Genomic DNA, 20,857 nt, shown 5'->3' with positions numbered 1-20,857 from the left:
AGAAATCGACTGCCGAGGAGTTTAGGGAATATTTTTTGTTCACAGCAGTTTGCAAGTATAGCGCTTTTGGAAAATTTACCTTGCACTCTGAATCATATCATCTTCAGCACTGAACACTGAAGTACAGATCAATTGCTGAAACTCTCTGACAGTGGTTTTCAGTACAGATTTCAATTTTAATTAAAATAACTTTTTGTGAATTTGAATTTGGACATATGCACTTTGCATTTTGGTAAGATTTCTACCGTGAACCCACTGACCTTTTTGAATAAAAAAGGAATTTCGTTCTCTCGGTATTCACTTTACCTGTGACTATATAAATGAATTCAGTGTTTCATTATGAAGCAGTCTAGCCTTTCAGCAATATCTGGGGGAAACAATGAAGTGTCAAGATGGTATCCAGAAGACAAAACAAACCTTCTGCTTTCATAGCTCATCGCTTCACTTTGAGTTTCTGATTCAGCAGCAGAACATGACTACCATGAGACTTATTTGTCAAAAGTAATGGTAATAATACAGGAGGTCTGTAGGTAAGGATTTCTGCCATGATAGATTTCTGGAGATGCTACAACATGCTTCCAACATAGTTCCCCTGTGTTATTGTTGTTTGCTATATTTGTTTACAAGGTAGCTGTGTGGGGGGATTGGAAATAAGATTTTGGGAAGAGGACTGTCAAAAGGGGCTGAACACTTCAAAATCTATCTTCTGAAGATTAGTATTCGTCAGACTCCGCATATTGGCCAAATGGGAAAATTAAATGGAGATCCTCAGTTGTACTTTTTCTCACTTCTTTGAAACATTAAGAAACTTTGAAATCCGAAATGCTCTGAATTGTAAATATTGTTTCAAAATTATAAGTGACTTATAACAGAATTATATGTTTCTTGGAAGCTAGTTAGTTTGTATACAAGGAAATTGGGGAGAGCCAACTTATTCTCCTTCCCAAGGATGGTTTTTCAGTTGTTTAATGACCAGCTAGTGAGAAGTGCAGTGTAATATTATTAAATGTTCCTCATGAGTAACATAACCAGCATCAACTATAGTGCGGATGAGGAACTCCAGATATCTGCTCCTAATCATCCCAGTATGATCCAGGCCTAGAATCAGTGGATACTACTTGGTCACCCTGCACAGTAGAAGGGACAGGAGAAACAGTAGTGACCAGTCATCTGTGGAGTGCACTTTATCTAAACTGAGTAATGCATAGTTTTACTTTTGTGCTTTATGTGTGTCTAATTTTCAATGATTATTTCATTCGGTCTTGCAGGGTTTACAATAACTTCACAGAACTGGAACAGAACAGATTGTTCCTGAGGTTGTCAAACAAATTTAGTCTCAAAATGAAACTCAAAGATATGAATGAAAAGGCAAAAAGTTGGTCCTGTAAATTAATAGTTCTTCATCTAAGTGGAGCTAATAAATTGGCAGGAACATGCACGATACTTGCATACTGTTAAAAACTGTAGATAACTATCTGATGGGAGTTAATATCGTGGAGCTTTAATGTGTCCTCTTCAATTATTTTGACATCCTGGAAGATATGGAAATAAGGTTAGTTGTTACCACATCAATTTTTTAGTTATTCAGGCATAACAGAAGGAACTACAAAACAGAAGGAGAAATGAGGTGATTGAAATAAATGATCTTCTCTATCAGTTGAACCATGAAGTCACAGACAGAGAAAATAATTTGCAGTTTAATTATTTTACTGCAACACCTCTATCATGCCCCCTTCTGACATGCAATTCATCCCTAAACTGGTTGTGGAATCTTGATATTCATTTTGAGTCACGATGCTGTCAGTTTTAGTGAAGTTCTCTAAGTCATTCATCATTCTGACTTAAGGAAATATATTTTAATTCAAAGTAAATTTATAGAAAAAATTAGAATTTTAAATGTACTTTCAACTTATTTGCAATTACTTAGACTAAAGTCATTATTAATTGTAAAATCACTTGGTGTTCTTGCTAATAGTAATTACGATTACTAACCAATCCAAAAAAAACTTAATCTTTTCATCAAACCAAAATATTCAGCTGTGACCCACCTGAGGGAAAAGTCTCACAGAGGCACCTCTGAGAAGAAAAATCGAATATTTAATCAACTCAGTCCTGTCCTAAACAGAGATTGTTTTGTCCATCTTCTAATGATATTCAGTCTGGAACTATCAAAGGAAATTGTCCACAAATGGAAAAATGCCTTTGGGTTAATGTTATATAGTCTGAGTAAAATATAAAATAGATGGCCTCCTTCGTTCCTGAGTAGACTAGACGGAGCATTGTGACCTCTGGTATTTCTGAGTCTTATTATAACCTCTCAAAGCACTTTTGTTTGTTTCATACTCAAACCCCAGCTAATTTAACTAGGTTATAGTCTAAAATTAAAAACGACACAATGGTTTCCTGAATCTTTTGTGTGGTGCACTTGATGTAATTTTAAAAGTATCATACAGGAGAAGAAATTATAAACAAAGGCAGTTGGCATATCACAAAAGATCTTTCTCTAATTCTGTTTTATGCCTGCAAGTAATGATGCATTGTGCTGCTTGAAACATCTCTCTGGAACCAATAGTCTGAGTATGTTCTCATGTAGCCTTTACCTTTCCCTGCTGCTGACTTTTTGCTTTGATTCTTTTGGCAAGGTTAATTAGCTGATTGTAAGTTGTCCTTGGATCACAATATTTGTTGTATACCCATTGTGGCAATTATGAAAATGAATGAAAGTAGTAAAGTAATTGTCAGTATGATGAATATGATTATTAGTGTTGACTTGCTAGAATGACTGTGATTCAAATGGTGTTAAATTGCATGGTTTATGGTTCAGGCAACTCTTTAAAGATTTGATTATTATTGTATTAGTGGAAAAAGAGAAGGAGAAATGAAAAAGGAAGAGAAAAAAAGTGAATGACTAATGGGGAAAAAATGATACTCAGAGACTTGGAAATGAGAAAGCTTAAAATGGAAAATGAGATTGAACTTTTAAAAAAAATCTTGACCTTGAAAAAGATAGGGAAATTGGTCAACAAGAGTTGGCCAGAGAAAAGCTTAGATCAAAGAAGATTAGTAGCGGCTGTAGCACAGAAGATGACTCTGATATGAATAGAGAATTTGATTTATCAAAAATCTACGCTCGGAGCCCAAGTTTATTGAGGATAAAATCTAAAAGTATTTCTCCTCATTTTAAATGGTATCTGGGCAGACAATTTGGTCATAAGATGCTTGGATCTTAATGTTACAGATTATTTTGACAGGTAGAGCTGTAAGTTTGTTAGAAGAACAATCTGTTGATTTGGAAACTGGTAAAAATAGCAATGCTTGATACTTTTGAACTTGTCCCTGAAGTTTATAGATTAACACATACAACTGGAAGAAAGATATCTAATTAGACATTTGTAGAATTTGTAAAGGAAATTACATGCTATTGGATTGCTGGTTTCACTTACTGAAGTTAGAATGACAAATATCAAAGATCAGAGGAACAGCAGTTCTGACAGATACCTATGATACCTCACACTGACAGTTAGATGTGGAAAGATGATCATATGAGAATCTGCAACAATATTGTGGATGGAATATGTACTAGTTTGGGATACAGATAGAAGGTCATCAAAGTAACAAAGGAGAAAAGCTTGAATCAAAAGGTCATAGAAAGGAAGTATCATACCTCCTCAAAGAATTCTAGTAGCTTTCTCAAGCATGTCTTTCCCTTCATGAAGCCATGCTGACTCTACTTTGTCTTATTGTATATATATCAATACTCTGCCATTACATTCTTTATAAAAGACTCTAACATTTTCCCAGTCACAGACAATAGTTACATGGTTTTTGGCCCCTTTCTTTTTCAATTTTACATTGGCAATTTCCAATCTTCTGGAACTTTTCCGTAATCTAAGAATTCTTGGAAGATTACTATTAGTCCATTCACTATCTTTGTAGCTGCTTTATATAATATCCCAGGATAAATCTCTTTTGATCCAGAGGATTTATTGGTCCTTAACTCCATCAGTTTCCTTGTAAATGACATTTGGATATGTTCATGAATAGGAAAGACTTGGAGGGATATGGACCAAACACAGGCAGCTGGTACCACTTTAGTCATGGTACATTGTCGTCATGGACTAGTTTGACCAAAGAGTCTGTTTCCATGTTCTTTGACTCTATAACTCTATCACTCTCTGGCTCTCCGAATCAGCTGACAAATGACACACCTGCACTCCAAGGCCCAGCCATGGTGCTGGGGACCAAAGGTACGGTGACAGAGGGATGGGAAAGATGGCATGCACCCTGGTGCCATTTCCTACAAGGAAACAGGGTGGTGCCAGAAGGCACATAGATGGTGGAGGAACAACACACACACCCCTCAGAGCCTGCTGTCAGAACACTCCAGAGATGGCTAGGTCCTCCACCTTCACTTCTGATCTGACTGTCTACTTCTGACCCTTGGAAGTTCAAACTGAGGAGGATACCCTTGCATCTGGCAATGAGCCCTTCGATATGTCACACTATCTAGATATAAAATCTCCCAGAGTTATAATTTCAATATCATTGTAAGTTGACCTTCAAAACACAAATAGCCCATGGATGCAACCAGATGATTGCACAGATGAGGTGGGTGGATCCCCACTATGGAGCTGCTAACCTGCAGCCTCTGAGCAGTGAGGATCATTGCATCCCACATACCTGTCTGCTGCTCCTGTTCCTCCTTATGCATGTAGATAGAGTCCTGATTATCAACCAGAACAGGGTCCTCTTTTGCCTGGGGCTAAGCAAGTGACCAGTTTCTGTCAGCCCTCTGAGTGCCAGTGACCTAGGTGTTTCACCTCAAACTTTCTGTGCTTGAATTTCCCACTATGGTGCCAGTGTCTGAGCTATGGAGGGGCTGTGTAGGAGACAGCCTTCCCAATGCTTCCTCTACGATCTCTGTACTCTGTTCCTCAAAAGCTACAGAGGTGACTTCTGGTGAAACAGACCATTTATCTGCCCCTATTGTGGATATCCCACAGGTACCTGCAAGACACAGAAGAGAGAAGGTGCTGATCCTCTGAGAAGAGAATGCACCTCCTCTGCACTCTCTCCTTCACAAGGACCTCCAGGCACCTATTAGAGAAAACTGGTGCTATTTTACCCATTCCTGACATTTTCTGACTGAAAGTGACAGGATAGCTTCAGAATGCCAGTGCTCATCTGGTGCACAGCATCCTTTTAAGCATGATACAGTGCCAGTGTTGCTGGTCTTTTGATAGTTAGCAAGCTTTTTTGGGAACAACACATTATTGCTATTATTGGACAAGAGAGGTGCCATAGGAATGGGCTAGGTAGTTAATGAAGTGAGTTTGGTAAAATACAGTGAGGAATCTCATTAAACTTCACAGCGAAAAGCCCTCTAAAACATCTGATACATCCGATGCTTAGCCAAAATAAATAAGGTTCAGCCTTTAATAAATGGAAAAGTTGTAATTGAAGTGAAACAAATCCAAATAGAAGGAATTGATTTTAAGTTGGAAAATGAGCTGGCTTTTTCAAAAATATTGTCCTCACTGTGGGTGATGGAACAACCAGTACAGTCAAAAGAACCTGAGAGGATATTGAATTATTTATCCAGACTGTGTTGTGAGTCGATCTCAGGTCCATAAAATTTGACAAGAAGAAGTCTGTCAAAAAACATGACATTGGATATCAGTCACCAAATACAATTTTCAAGAGTTTAAATAAAAGGGAAGAAGATAAAAGGAATGAGGCTGACAGGTTCTACTCCATCCTTTTTAACAGAAATGCACCAAGCTGATCTTGAATTGAACAAATCATATCAAACAGCTTTTTCATAAATAACTTCAAACTAACTGCATTATGTCTTCTTTCAATTTTTCTTACATTCTTCCCTTCCCCTTCACAGCCTTATCTTGTTTATGTCTTGTTTACTTTGCTCTTAGTAACAAGGATCAATTCTGTCCCTTTCACTCTTTAATTTACACCCATTTTACTGTGCTTTCTTTTGCTGTTGCCAGAAGTATCAAACTAAACGTTTTCTAACACTTTCGAGTTCAGAAGAGTTACACTAGATTCAACACACTGTTGCTCTCTCCATGGATGCTGCAGGACCTATGGAGTTTCTCTATCATTCTCTGTGTTTTGTGTATGACTATATAAATATGTAAGCAATTTATGATTTTTTTAAAAAATAGATACATACCCTTTTGGTTACTTTTATAAAAGTTGTTTGTTTATTGCAATAAACCGTTTTGTTTTTTTGACAAAATCCCACATGTTCAGCTGGTCCAGAAGATTAAAATGCACGGTATCCACAGTGAGTTGGCAAATTGGATACAAAATTGGCTTGGTCATAGAAGACAGAAGATATAATGGAGTTGTGTTTCTCTGATTGGAGGCCTGTGACCAGTAGTGATTACATGGATCAGTGCTGTGACCTCTGTAGTTTGTCATATATATAAATGATTTGGATGAAAATGGACATGGTCTGATTAGTAAGTTTGTAGATGACTTGAAAATTGGTCGAGCTGCAGATAGTGAGGAAGATTATTAAAGGATAAGATCAGGACATAGAACAGTTGGAAAGTTGAGCAGATAAATAGCAGATGGAGTTGAAACCAGACAGGTGTGATATTATTGCATTTTACGAAGTCAGATACAACAGGAAAGTATAATCGGAAGGACCGTAAGAAGGGTTGATATATAGAGGGATCTTGAGGTCCAAGTCCTTAGTTCCCTGAAAGTGGCAACACAAGTGGATAAGGTGGTAAAGAAGGCATACAGCTTTCTTTCATCAGTCAAGGGTATTGAGTACAGGAGTTGGAAGTCATGTTACAGTTGTTCAAGGCATTAGTTAGAATACATTTGGAGTGTTGTGTACAGTTCTGGTTGCTACGCTATAGGAAGGATGTGGGGGATTTCGAAAGGGTACAAAAGAATTTTACCAGGATGTTGTCTGGACTGGGGTATATTAGCTATAAGGAGAGGTTGGACAAACTTGGATTGTTTTCATTGGCGCATCTGAAGCTGAAGGGTGACCTGATAGAAGTATATAATATTATGAGAAGCATGGATTGGTTGGATAGTTTGAGTTTTTTTTCCCAGTTCAATTACTAGGGGCCATAAGTTTGAGGTGAGATAGAAAAGTTCAAAGGAGATACCAAAGAAATGTTTTTTACGTAGAGGGTAGTAGGTGCCTAGAATGTGCTGCCAAGGGAGGTGGTAGAATCAGGTATGTTAGCAAAGTTTCAGAATCAATTAGACAAACCCACGAACTGACAGTGAATAGAGGGATATAGACTATGTGCAGGCAGATGGGATTAGTTTAGAATTGCATCGTGGTTGCACAGACATGGTGAGCCAAATGGCAGCATTTATTTCCCATCGCTAATTACCTAGAGGACAGTTAAGTGTTAATCACATTGCTGTGGGTTTGGAGTTACATTGAGGCCAGATCAGATAAGGACAGTAGATTTTGTTTTCTAAAGTGAACCAGATGGGTTTTTCCCTGAAAAAGGTCATGATTGGAATTGTAATTCCAGATATTTGTTGGATTTAAGTTCCACCACCTACTACGGCAGGAGTTGAACTCAGGTCCCTAGCATATTACCTGCATCTCTGGATTAATAGTCTAGTAATAATACCATTAAGCCATCACCTCCCCCTTTCTTGCCTATGAAGCAATTTACTGCTAAATGAAGCCCTTGTTATGTATAGTCATTGTTGTTTTATTGGTGAAATTAAAGGTATAGGACATTAGGAAGACTCTCATTCTTCACCAAATAACATTTTACATTCACCTGAGTTGTAATATATTGCATCTGCAGGCTGCTTTTAATTCAAAAATACATAAGCAAACAATAGTGCAGAATTCCCTTGGTATCGAAATCTCAGTTTGGATTGCTTGTTTAATTCTGCTATGGGCCAAGAACCCAAATCCCCTTGAATCAGCTGCAAAGGTGCTAACAGTGAGTGAATTCTCTTCTTCAGTTTTCTTTCCAGAGGCAGTTAATGTACCCACAGTGCCACAGTCTCCACCACAACCAGGGTTCCAAATCCACCTGAGCCATTGTCGATGACCTTCCCAGTGATGGTAGAGGCTCCAATTTTCTTTCCATCAGGAATCTCTCTCACTAGACAATAAAGTTGAGGGCTAGAGCATGTGAATGTTTTTATACATCAAGGAATAATTAAAGAGTAGGAAAATTTACCAGCAGAACAAATGTAAAAGATTTGTATCTAAATGTACAAAGCATTCAAAACAAAATTAATGAGTTAATGGTACAAATAGAAACTAAAAAGTACAATTTATTGGCAATTACTGAGACATGGTTGCAAGGAGACCAGGTCTGGGAAATGAATATCCAACAGTACTCAATATTTCAGAAAGATAGACTAAAAGGAAAAGAGGTAGTGTAGCATTCCTGGTGAAGGAAGGGATCAGTGCTGTAATCAGAAATGACATAAGCATGGGAGATCAAGATGTGGGATCAGTCTAGGTAGAAATTACAAATAGCAAAAGGAAGAAGTATTTGATAGGACTAATCTATAGGTCCCCAAATGGTAGTTCTGCAGTGGGGTACAGTATAAACCAGGAAATATTAGAGGCTTGCAAGAAAGGTACAATAATCATAGGTGATCTTAAAGTGCACATAGATTGGAAGAATCAAATTGGCAAGGGTAGCCTGGAGGCAAAGTTCATTGAATGTATTAGAGTTTGTTTCTTGGAGCAGTATGCTGTGGAACCAACCAGGGATCAGATTACTCTGGATAAGGGATTGTGCAACGAAGAGATATTAATTGATGGCATCATATTTAAGGATCCTTTAGAAAGTAGTGACTATAGTATGATAGAATTCAAAATACAGTTTGAGGCTGAGAAAGTGGAGTCCCAAAAGAGTGTTCTGGAATTAAACAAAGGGAATAACATAGGCGTGAGGTCAGATTTGGCCCGAGTAGATTGGGCAGGGTGGCTAAAAGGTGAGACAGTGGATGAGCAGTGGTAGTTTTTTAAGGAGCCACTCAATTCTTTGCAACTAAAATATATCCCAGTGAGGAAGAGAGATGGTAAGGGGGTAAAAATGTCCATGGCTAAACAAGGAGGTCAAGGACAATATAAAGTCAAAAGCTAAGACATACCATATTGCAAAGGCCAATGGCAAAGATTGGGAAACTTTCAAACATAAACAAAGAGATACAAAAAAATATAAAAAAACTAAGATAAACTACAAAAGAAAACTAGCACAAAATATCAAAAAGGATGGCAAAAGCTTCTATCGACATATAAAAGGGAAGAGAGTCACTAAGATGAATGTTGGTCCCTTAGAAGGTGAAACCAGAGAGAAAATAATGAGGAACACTGAAATAGCAGAGATGCAAAATTAATACTTTGCCTTGAACAAAGAACTAAGAAAATTACAGCAGAGGAACAGGCCCTTCGGCCCTCCAAGCCTATGCTGATCAAGATCCTCTATTCAAACCTGTCATCTATTTTCTCTGGGTCTGTATCCCTTTGCTCCCTGTCCATCCATGCACCTGTCCAGACACGTATAAAAGACACTATCATGTCTGTATCTACCACCTCCGCTGGCAACGCGTTGCAGGTACCCACCACCCTCTGTGTAAAGAACTTTCCACACATATCTCCCTTAAACTTTCCTCCTCTCACTTTGAACTCATGATCCCTAGTGATTGAGTCCCCCACTCTGGGAAAAAGCTTCTTGCTATTCACATTGTCTATACCCCTCATGATTTTGTAGACCTCAAGCAGGTGCCCCCTCAACCTCTGCCTTTCTAATGAAAATAACCCTAATCTACTCAACCGGCCTTCATAGCTAGCACCCTCCATACCAGGCAACATCCTGGTGAACCTCCTCTGCACTCTCTCCAAAGCATCCACATCCTTTTGGTAATGTGGCGTCCAGAACTGTATGCAGTACTCTAAATGTGGCCGAACCAAAGTCTTATACAACTGTAACGTGACCTGCCAACTCTTGTACTCAATACCCCGTCCGATGAAGGAAAACATGCAGTATCCCTTCTTGACCACTCTATTGACCTGCATTGCCACCTTCAGGGAACAATGGACCTGAACACCCAGATCTTTCTGTACATCAGTTTTCCCCAGGATTTTTCCATTCACTGTGTAGTTCACTCTTGAATTAGATCTTCCAAAGTGCATCACCTCGCAATTGCCCGGATTGAACTCCATCTGCCATTTTCTGCCCAACTCTCCAGTCTATCTATATTCTGCTGTAATCTGACAGTCCCCTTCACTATCTGCTACTCCACCAATCTTCATGTCATCTGCAAACTTGCTAATCAGACCACCAATACCTTCCTCCAAATCATTTACGTATATCACAAACAGTGGTCCCAGCACAGATCCCTGTGGAACACCACTGGTCATAGGTCTCCAATTTGAGAAACCCCCTTCCACTACTACTCTCTGTCTCCTGTTGCTAAGCCAGTTTTTTATCCATCTAGCTAGCACACCCTGGACCCCATGCGACTTTACTTTCTCCATCAGCCTGCCATGGGGAACCTTATCAAATTGCCTTACTGAAGTTTTCACAGTGGAAGACAATAGTACTGTTCTCATTGGAACAGGCAAGTCAGAGGCAATAGAAAGGGTAGAACTTAGAACAATCAATATTGATGAGGAAAAGGTAGTCAGCAAGCTTTTAGGATTAAGGGCAGACAAGTTCCCCGGGCCTGATGGCCTACATCCTAAGGCATTAAAGGAAGTGGTGGCACAGCTAGTGGATCCATTGGTTACAATATTCCAAAATTCCCTGGACTTGGAAAAAGGTTTCAGTGTATTGGAAAAATGACATGTGGCAAAATACAGACCGGTTAGCTGAACATCTGTTGTTGGGAAAGTGTAAGAATCAATTATCAAGGAAGCAATATTAGGACGTTTGGAAAGTCAAAACGCTATCCATCAGAGTCAGCATGGCTTTATAAAGGCAAATCATGTTTGACTAATTCACTAGAGTTCTTTGAAAACATAACAAGCAAAGTGGATAATCAGGGATCCTGTAGATGTAATATATCTGGGCTTCCGGAAATCGTTTGATAAGGTGCCTTACAAAAGATTAATTCACAAGGTTGGATTGTATTGGATTGGGGTAATTTAATTGCTTGCATAGGTGACTGGCTGATGGACTGAAGACAGAGAGTCGGGAGTTTTTTTTTTGGATGGTAAGAAGTAATCAGTGGGGTGTCACAGGGTTCGGTCCTTTGAGTACAGGGGTAGAAGGCTCTATAGCAAATTTGTGGATGACACAAAATAGGTGGGTGGTAAATAGCAATGAGGAAATAAGAACCTTACAAATGGATATAGATAAATTAGGAGAGTGAGCCAAAATGTGGCGGATAGAGTTTAATATGGATAAGTGTGAGGCCATGCATTTTTTTTGGAAAAATGGGAAGGCAACCTACAATCTAAATGGGGAGAGACTTTAGGATGCTCCAGTGCAGAGGGATCTGAGTGTCCTCATTCATGAGTCACAGAACACTAGCATGCAGGTACATAGATAATAAAGAAATCAAATGGAATGTTAGCCTTTACAGCAAAAGGAATAGAATATAAAGGTAACAAAATACAGTTGCAACTATTGAAGGCATTGCTGAGACCACACCTAGTGTGGGCACAGTTTTGGTCCCGTTATTTGAGGAAAGATGTGGTGGCATTGGAGGCAGGTTAGAGGGGGTTTTCTAGATTGATCCCAGAGATGATGGTCTTGTCATATGAAGAGAGATTGAACAGTTTAGGCCTGTACTCTCTGGAATTTAGCAGAATAAGGGTAGATCAAATTGAGGTATTCAAGCTGTAAAAGGTATAGATAAAATAGGCATGAAGTGGATGCTTCCACTTGTGGGGCATTCTAGGACACAAGGTTTTCATCTTAGGAAAAAGGGTGGCAAATCTAAAACAGAACTTAAGAGAAACTGCTTCAGTCATAGGGTGGTGAATCTGTGGAATTCACTCCCCCAAAGTGCAGTGGATGCTGGGACAGTGAGTAAATTTAAGGAGGAGTTAGACAGATTTTAACTTGGTAATGGGTTGAAGGGTTATGGGGAGAAGGCAAGAAAATGGTGGTGAGGAGCTCATCAGCCATGATTGAATGGCAGAACAGACTCATTGGCTGAATGGCCTAATTCTGCCCCTATTTCTTATGAACTTATGAACTTACTTGGTCTGCCATTGGCATATATAGAAATGATTTGCAGATTGCTGCTCATCCTGCTTGTTTGCATTCCAAGCACCCTTTCCAAGACCATCAATTACTGGAATTGGAAATGAAGCTGGAGCTTCTTGCTATAAGACAAGGACAGTACCTACTCAATGAAGACTTCAAAAAGAGATTAAACACAGATTGTAAGTAAATGCAAATAGTAAAACAAAAGAAGTAGTGAAAACTATCTTCAGATATATTTGTGAAAAATTGTGTTACCCAAAAGCACTGATTTTTCAAAATCAGTATTATTTGCAGGATCATTAGAGATGTTAAAAATATTATAATGTAAGAGAGGGGAGTAAAGGATTGCTCATGCCCATGCTCATGGGTTAAATAATTCATTGCTGATATTTTTATATTACTATTTGAGTAGCCAGTCCATTGTTACAAATAGTTGGTCCACAAAAGAGCAGTTAATGCACTTAAAATGTCATTCATTGGTAGTAGAGCCCTATGGGATATCCTACAGATATTATAAATACCAAAGCTACCTTCCTTTGAGTTCACTGATTGCCACAGCTTTTGTGTGTTTTATTTCCCCAAATTACTGGGAGTGTATTGTTTGTTGTCAGATATATGGGATTAGCTTCAAATTAACAGTTATCAACAATTCTTCATTAAGTAATATTACTGATTGCATATGTTTTGTGACAGCAGTTCTGCTACTGCTTAGAAAACAATATTCCCTGTATCCTGGTAAAAGCTGCGAATTAAGCAGTACTTTGGTTCATTGATATCCTGAGACCTAATTATGGATTGCCAGGGTAATCCTAAGTGTGTTAAATATTTTGTTCACAATATTAAATTCTGGAAAGTCTCTATTACACATCTTATACTTTAGACTAAGTGAAGGTCATGTCATCAGTCTGGGGAAAGTTTCTTTCCTGTAGGATAAGACCTATAAGATTAACCAGGAGGCTATGCATGCATGTCTGGCTTGTAGGTGCTGCTGCTGTACACTGTATATAGAGTCACAGGACTACTAAATCCATCTTAGATGGTAACAATCGACAGCAGTATAAGATATGCCTTCTTAAAGTCATATTCAGTCAGAAATACCCCATTTTATTTAGAATTTTATATTTGCAAGATCAAATTGTTTACGTATCAGCAAAAGAAAACAACACCGTGTCTGAATGGATCCTTCTGTGAAACATTACAGCGTCTGTTTATTCATCCAGCATCATTGTTGGAGACTGCTGTACATTTTCCAAAGGCTGATCGGGATGCTGTTTGTGTTGCATATCTTTAACAATATTCTCTTTGCTTGCAGGTTATTCAGTATTTGTGACTATTGTATTGTTCTCATTTAGCATCCGTTTCATTGCACTGTCATGCCATTTGACATTTATACTTGAAACTGCGTTAGTTCTGGGCGCAAGTTGACACGTTCTAGTCAATTCCATGTGCTGACAGTAGGGAGTTCATCTAATATTCCTATCCAGCTTTCAAGTTGTGTAGATCATTATGCTCATGTCAGCTATGGGTATCATTCATCTTCCTCTGATTTTGGATCAGTGAATGCTTATTTTTCTGGGAGTACTGATTAGTGATGACTGGGAGGGTTGTCAACGGTTGTCAGCTAAATAGCAATTATGTATCAGTTCAACAGTATGAAGTTGGAAGGAATGGGTGTGCATATTTGGTTCCAACTGTATCACGTAGCATGTCATCTGATGATTTACATAGTAGAATTAGGTGATCTGCTCCCAGTGTAAATATAAGGCTTTTAATAGTTATGTGGTAGTCTGTATTCCTAATCATTGTCTTGATGATACTATGGATATTGACCAAGGATAAGACCCTGAACTTGATTAGTCTGTAATTTCTAGTCTGGTAGGGGCACAACATAAACATTTGTGTTGATCAGGGAGTTGTTGGTTGTTGTATTGATACTTAGTATAATGGATCACCGAGATGGAATCTGCAAGCTATTACATGTGGTGAGTCTTACAGTAGCTTGTTGAATCATCACCTGCCACATCTAGGGATACATACATTTCAGAGTGTGAAGTGGAAGAATGGTTGCACCTACACCCATATCTAGTTTTGAATACAACTTATGCTGTTCCTGTGTTTGCAGTTATATCATCTGCATGAACGCAATGCTTCTGTTGGTACCATGCTTTCTGCATTGGCACATTCAGTGTCCTCTGATCCAACGTGCCTTGCAAGTATTGTAAGCCAGACAATTTCTTACTTCTTGTGTGAAGCCCCAACCTGCATTGTATACTAGATTTACCTGTTTTGGCTATTGCGACAAGAGTGGATAAAATTACCCTGAGCCTATAGATTCAACTGAACATAGGCTGATACTTGCAACTTCATTACAGTACTGTTTCAATGCTGTAATGTTTATTTGGTCCAAGAAATTGTTTTGGAATCCTTCTATTGGGGTAGATGTAATAAAGGCTTGATTATTCTGTTAGCTAGTGCTTGATCTGTAAAGTCACAATTCTGCCCCTTGTCTCTGCTTGTACTTATAGTGAGTAGCTTCTGTTGACTGTTGCCTAAAATGTGAATTCCTTGTGATATATTCAGACATTATAGGTAATTCATATTTGATCTTTATATTTTGGTCATTTTTATCTGATTTTTTATGGTCATTAGTCTGTGTCATTACTGTTCAGCCTGTAGAGACCTGCAATGCATGTAAAAAAAAATGGATTGTTTAGCTGGTTCCAAAAAACAGAACTCTTAACCGTTGTTGGAACAAAGTAGATACAAACAGATCTTTTACCTTCCAATTGAGTGGTAGAAATTATGTGATCATCCTGTGGCTTTTTGCAGGATTATTAAGAGTTTCTGGAGCAGGATAGTTATTTGCAAATTTTTCAGTCCTTCAGAACTTGGTTAGGGTCCCTAAGTTGTAGTACCTTAAGTGCCACCAACTTACCTAGCCATAGGTTGCTGCTTGAATGCAATGAAGCACAATCTGAGCTTTCTTCTACATTTACTGGGCTGACTGAAGCTTTGTTTTCAAAACAACATTCTCTAGAAGGAAGAGGAACTGCAGACTTCAATGAAATATTGAATAGAGAAAAAGAAAATTATTACCTGCGTGGAGTTGTTACAGGATGGACCTTTCTTACCTGTCCCATTAAACAGACGAAGCTGTCATTTAAGTTACCAGCACCATCCATTAAAGGGGAATTTTGATATCCCTGTAGAGTGGAATCCAGAGTGTGTATTAAACCTGCTATGAGCACATCTGCACTTTGTGGATTTGTTTTGATGGCTAAGTTATCCCTTTGGTTCAGTAAGCTGCCCTTACAGACATGGTTCTGGGCCATTTTTGGGAGGCCAGGTATCTTTTGATTGAATGACGGACCCATAAATAATGTCAAATATGCTGGTATGGAGTACAAGGTATCTTTTGGGATTATTAACAGTTGAAAAGATTGTACTTGAAAGGTGGATGAAACTCTTGAAACTGTCTGACATGTCAAGCACTATTAAGAATTGTCAAACCTGTCAAGTGATAAACAATTTTTTTAAGTAAGTAGGTGCATTCACAGAAAAGTGTAGCTTGATTAATAACTTTACTTTTTTCACCAGTCTACATGGGTATTAATGGATACTCGTCAGTTGGCACAGTAGATAAAAGGGGACAGGGTGGTAGGTGAACCTGTATTGGCATGGGGTATCAGGAGTACTGGATAATGGTTGAAGGGCACAGGAGCACATAAGGGACATTGGGGCCATGCACATGACTGAAGGGCATTTGGTGGCATGGATGGTCTTGGAAATTGTGTGAGATTGAGGGGGATGATAGGATGAATGGAATGAGGATGAAAGAATTATGCTTATATATATATATATTTATTTATTTATGTATTAGCTCAATTTTTAGAGACAGTGCTCGAGCACAGACAAGCTTTCCACCTAGCCTATCTTGGAACCCAACAACCTTTCCAACTCTTTCTGACTTTTCTGGCCTATTTCATAATCCCTCCTGCAGCCGTAGATTGAAAATGGGGAGTGCTGGTGAGTATTCCGAAAGGTCAGGTTCACACAGCTGGGAATTCAGGGGTGGCACGGTGTTAGCACTGCAGCCTCACAGCACCAGGGACCCAGGTTCAATTCCAGCCTTGGGCAACTCTCTGTGCAGAGTTTGCGCATTCTCCCCATGTCTACCCGGGTTTCCTCTGGGTGCTCTGGCTTCCTCCCACAGTCCAAAGATGAGCTGGCTAGGTGGATTGGCCATGCTAAATTGCCCATAGTGTTCAGGGGCATGTGGGTTATAGGGGGACGGGTCTGGGTGGGATGCTCCAAGGGGCAGTGTGGATTTATTGGGCCAAAGAGCCTGTTTCCACACTGTAGAGAATCTAATCTAATTCCATCACCTCTGCACACCCAATGTGGGAATGAAAATTAGGAGCCTTTGCATATATGTCTGGCTTGTGGATGATGCTGTGGTACACAGGTTACAGAGCCATGGCACTACTATGTCAAAACCCTTCTTGGCGGTAGTGAGATGGACAGCAGCTGAAGGTACATTTTCTTACAGGTACATGCACATCATTTGATTTGTTCTTAATAGAAAAATGAACCTGCCAAAAGGTAAAACATGCATGTTAGGCAAAAAAGTACCTTGACTACATTTCCTCACATACTATTTCCGTAGAAGTTCTATTCCATTCCCCCAGATATTTCATTTCAGTGGCATCTGTTCTGATGATGACACCTTCTGTACCAGAACTTTCAAAATGTCTACACCTTTCTGCAGCTGAGGCTGCTCCAGCAACATGATTGAAAGGACCTTCAACAGAATCCATTTGATTTCACAGATTTTTGCTCTCAACCCTTCGACTCACTCCCAAAAGCATTATAGGGTTTCCCTTGTCCTCCATGTCCATCATAACTGTCTCTATGTTAAACAGATCATCCTCTACCATTACCATCACCTTCTTCCTTCCCACCATCTAAGGCCTAAGCATTACTTCAGGCTAAGCAGAGATTCACATTTTAGAAGATCACTGGACCCAAAACAGTAACTCTGCTTTGTCTCCACAGATGCTGCCAGAACTGCTGAGCTTTCCCAGCAATTTCTGTTTGCCTTTCGCTTTTGCTTAGTTTGCAAAACATCTCTTTGAGACCACAAGAGTGGCCAAGGGCTCTCAATTACCTCTAATTTTGGCTCGCCATTTTGCTCCCACCTTGGCTTCCTGGAGTCTTCCAATGAAATTCAACACACACGCGAAGCAGTACCTTATTTCCAAGATTTGACGACAATGAGGCAGAGTTTTCAGTGAGTGGCAATCTCAGACAGATTCTGGCCTTTTCTAAAAAAACAAAATAAGAAGTGTTCCATGTTTTTTGGTAAAATTCTGTTCAGAACTACTCAAGAAATGTGGAAGTGTACTTCCATTTTGATAGTGGTTTTATGGTGTAGAGCTGTCAGGGGAAGGCTATCCCTTTTGACAGAAGTCAGTTGCCGTATTCTGAAATTTAAATGTCCTGACATTCACTTTGTCAGCTGCTGTCAATATGGAGGTACATAAAGTAAGCACGATGTTAGGGTCCTGGGAGGTTTGGGTGCCAAATGGGTAGGAGATGTGGAGTGCTGGTGAAGAAGGGTGCCAAGTGGGTATGGTACTAAGGTGTCATATGGGGACTGGACAGGGTGCCAGATGATATGACGGCAGATGGGTAGGCTGCCAATTATGGAGAGCTGTAGGATGTTAGGTAAGTAGGGTGCCATCAGGGGAGCGGGTACAGTGCCAACTGTGTATAGTAAAAGGGGAGTGGGATAGACTGCCAGCGTGAAAGTTGGCAGGGCAGGTACATGTTTAGGATATGTCAGGGTGGGCTGGAGAATCTGGTCCAGTAAGTGCTGGGTGGGTACATGCTGGGTCTGGGGTGTGGTAGTTTGAAGTTGGCAGTGAGATGGGTCAGGTTCAGTGGGCAGAGATGTAGAATCAATGGTCATGTCCAGGAGTAGTCCTGGACGGTCAGTTCTGGTAGTAGAGAAAGTTGATCCTGTGGATGCACAGGTTAAGTGCAGATTGTGACAGGGTGTCGGCACTGCCGGAGATGTCACATCCTTGGTTTGTGAAGGTGACAGATCCCTAGGTTATGAGGGATGTCAGGTCCCTGGGTTGTGAGAGATGTCAGGTCCCTGGGTTGGAGGGGATGTCAGGTCCCAAGATGAGGGGTTGGATCCTTGAGATTGTATTGAATCCAAGGGTGTTGGGATATTGGGACCCCTGGCATATCAGGTTAGGGTCTGGGGATGAAAGTAGTCCTGGAGTTCTGACTAAGATAATTGTGGGGTGTGTTTAATAGTTACTCAGCAGTTGGAAAATGTATTTATTAGTCTAGATTTTCCAGAGTAGCTAAGTTTCTGACCAAAGTTTCTGATTTTTATAGAGACTTCTAGGGGTTCTATGACTCATAGAATTGCCCAGGAGAACATTCCATTTCCTGGGCAATTCCTGCAGAGCGTGCTACAGTAAGGATTCCACAGGGCGCCTGTGTGTAACTCCCATCTGCGGTGGAATAACTATCTGGTTATCTGAATATCTGTCCAATTGAGTTTAACAATTTCAGATCATCACCTTTGCCTTCACCAGGATATATTGGTGACCATAATGCTTAGTGTCACATAAAAAATGTATTGCACATAAAGGACCAACTAGTATATTGCTGAATGTCATTTTTGTGTTTAAAAACAATGATCGGAAGCGTAAACTTAAGAAAGATATTGAAGGGTAAGAAAGAATATGAGATCTGAAGGGTTGAGTATGTAATTTTATGACAGCATGAGGGTGAATGGGCAAAGTCACAGGGAAAAAAAAGCGGGAGAAACTTGGGTTGACATTTTGGGAGGACCGAGTAAGAAGATGATGAGTTTTATGGTCAACATTTAGTCATTGAAAGAACCCAATACCTTCAGTATATCATTCTCCAAGTTCCTTCAGCTCCATCACACCTGTTCTAATGATGGCAACTTTGATGGGAGTGTGGGGTGGATGGGTGGTGGGGGTGTGTGGCCTCTGAAATGTCCACCTTCTTCCTCAACTGAGGATTCCCCGGCATTGTAGTTGACATGCCTTCAGCTGGATCTGACCCATTTCGCACACTTCAGTCCTCATCCCCTCCCTTCTCTGCTACAACAACAGTAGGGTACCCCTTATCCTCACCTGCCATTTCATTAGCATCCACACCCAGGGTATCAATAGCTGTCATTTCCATCACCCTCAGTGGGATGCCACCACCAGAAACATAGTCCCCTCCCCTCCCCTCCCTTGTCAGCCTTCCACAAGGACCATTCCCTCTGGGACACTCTGGTCCACTCCTCCGTCACTCCCAATACATCCCCACACCCCATTGGCATCTTCCGCTGCAAATGCAGAAGGTGTAACACTTGGCCCATTTAGTTCTTCCTCCTCATTACCCAAGGCCCCAAGCATGCCTTCCTGGTGAAGCAGCACTTTACCTGCAGTTCACTCAATCCAGTCATCTGTATTCATTGCTCACAATGTGGTCTCCTCAACATTGGGCAGATGATGTGCAGACCTGGGCAATTGCTTTGCAGATCACCTATGTTCTGTCCACAAAAATGACCTGAGCTTCCGGTTGCCAGCTACTTCAACACACCGCCTTGTTTCCTGGCCAACATCTTTGGTTTGGGCTTGCTACAATCTTCCAGCGAAGCTCAGCAAAAGCGAGGAAAGACAACACTCCATTTTCCACCTGGAAACTCTGCAACCTTCTGGATTCAATGTCAAGTTCAATAATTTTAGGGCCCGAGCACTTTCTCTATCTCCCACCCCAACTCCTTGCCAACATTTGGACTGCTACCACACACAACCCATTGTCAGCGACTAATAGTCACCATTAGCAGCTATTCATTCTCCCAGACTGACATTTCACCACTCCTTTCTGTGTCCAAATGATTTTTTCTCTCTTTGGGCTCTATGTACACCGATCGCTAACTCTGCCCCACTCCCCTCACCCCATCTTCTGCATAAATACCAACCTTCTCCTAGCTACCATCAGTTCTGAAGAAGGGTCATTGGATCTGTAACATTAACTCTGATTTTTCTCTGGCACATGCTGCCAGATCTGCTCAGATTTTCAAGAAATTTCTGTTTTTGTTGCTGTGTCTTTTCAGTATTTGCCTGGTTTGCATCTTGAGATGATGGTTTACCAGTCTCAACGTTTTGATGGAGATTTGTTTCAAAAGTCATCATCTAAATTGTCAGTTGCACCACGAGATGATCAGAGATTCCTGTGTATCACAGGAACAATCTTTCGTAGTTATTTATGTCTGTTGCATATTGCATCTATCATATTTAATAAAACAATGGCAAACTTATGTTTTTTATAGATCCTCTGTTAAAGACACAGAAATTGAATTTCTGAGGTTTGTCTACTTGTTCGCTGTAACTTTGTAGAAGAGCTGCAGAAACCTCAGGGTAAAAGTATATAGGGTGAATTTCAAAGTTAAAATTTTTTCCAAAAATGTACACATAAGGAATTGTACTGATTCACAATCAAGATCAAGGCACATTGCCAAGTTATTTCCATCTAACTCTATTATGTGCCCTTGAAGATTAATGTCTGTGCTTTCTACTGGGGCTCTCTGGTTTTGTTTATCAGTGGAATGCCCAGATACATGG

Source organism: Stegostoma tigrinum, chromosome 9 (assembly GCF_030684315.1).
Source record: "Stegostoma tigrinum isolate sSteTig4 chromosome 9, sSteTig4.hap1, whole genome shotgun sequence".
NCBI classification, from domain to species: domain Eukaryota; kingdom Metazoa; phylum Chordata; class Chondrichthyes; order Orectolobiformes; family Stegostomatidae; genus Stegostoma; species Stegostoma tigrinum.
Note: the sequence above shows the minus strand (reverse complement) of the source record.